At 43.2% G+C, this 1325-nt stretch overlaps 1 non-coding gene across 1 annotated transcript; it reads right to left on the bottom strand.

Annotated features, from left to right (window-relative positions):
* Positions 1 to 550: 550 nt before the first annotated feature.
* LOC129329501 (small Cajal body-specific RNA 16) lies at positions 551 to 732 on the bottom strand. The gene has a single exon (XR_008596989.1). It is a non-coding gene; the product is annotated as a small Cajal body-specific RNA 16 (non-coding RNA).
* Positions 733 to 1325: the final 593 nt, after the last annotated feature.

Raw genomic sequence — 1325 nt, 5'->3', positions numbered from 1 at the left:
AAACTGAGATTTGATTCTCAGCATGAAGATCCCAGAGGAGTCTCCAAAGGGCTAAACGGAGCAGAACGAATAGCTAGGAAATAGATGGGCCGAGAAGTCATAGTGATAGCCATTTGCACCTCTCTATCAGACTCTATCAGGTGCAAGTGGTTCTAAGATATAGTGAAATATCCACATGGCTTAAACACTGAATGCTGTGCATTCAAGACAAAATCTAATATTTTCTAATAGCAATCTGAAGTTGGAAAATAAATTGCCACGTTTTTCCACAGGCAAAAAGTTAGAAACTCAAATATCAGACTCTCTTATCCAACGAGTTTGGAGTACAGGGCTGTTTCCACATGTCTTACCTTCTGCCGGAACATCACAGAAGACAGCGTCTTTGCGCCCGAATTCGCACCAGGAAGACGCTGTCATCCGGGATTTTTGCACGAAATCGCGTCTTCCTGGAGCAATTTCGCGCGAGAACATGCTGTCTTCCGCGATATTCCGGCAGAAGGTAAGACGTGTGGAAACGGCCCAGGTTTCTATGGTTAGTAAATCACAGCAGATGTGTATGCAGCATCTTATATGACCATCACGTTCCTGGCAGAATGCTCACACTCACTGCTGCATAAAGCAGACCTCCCAAAAGGAGTGTGCCATTTTATTAATCTAGGGCAAGGTCAGGTTAGCTGGTACAAAGCTAGACCTGGGTAGGTTTAGCTACTCAGCAAGCATTTCCCAGCCCACAGATTTTATACCCAGCAACAAAAACAAAACAGTGTCCCTAGGATTTACTTTTTAAAAACAGAAGTCAACATCACACCATTCAAACGTGTTACCTTGAGAACATCTTTGCAAGTGACGAAGCTTCAACTGGCAGGGCTGCTGCTAAAGAAGAGTTCCAGTATGGGGGCGGGGGGAAGAACCTTCACAAAGTTGGCAATTTAAAAGCATAAGAAAGAATTTGCAGTATTCGTTTTTATAAAATTATTTTTCCCACCACACCAAGGGCCTTCTCACCCATCTCTGCACATGAGTTTTTCATCACCTGAGCTACAAGACCTATCTGTAGGAGAAAAGTATTTGGCATTACACATTCTCTGTTTAGACTATAACCACTGCAGCTTTCTCCCATTGAACTGGACTGTTCAAGTTGCTGTCCTATAGTCAAAATCATATAACAGTGACTTGACATTTGTCACCTTAAGTCTACATTCACCAGCCAACCACACACCCCTTCTTGCAAATCAAGAACATTTTTTACACATAGGAAGAGAGCGAGAGAGCACTTTCATCAGCGAACAAAATGCAGCACTGGCCACATTACTAGTCTTGCCTCA

This window comes from Eublepharis macularius, chromosome 4, assembly GCF_028583425.1.
Source record: "Eublepharis macularius isolate TG4126 chromosome 4, MPM_Emac_v1.0, whole genome shotgun sequence".
Taxonomy (NCBI): Eukaryota; Metazoa; Chordata; class Lepidosauria; order Squamata; family Eublepharidae; genus Eublepharis; species Eublepharis macularius.
Note: the sequence above shows the minus strand (reverse complement) of the source record. Positions and strands in the feature narration are given on the sequence as shown.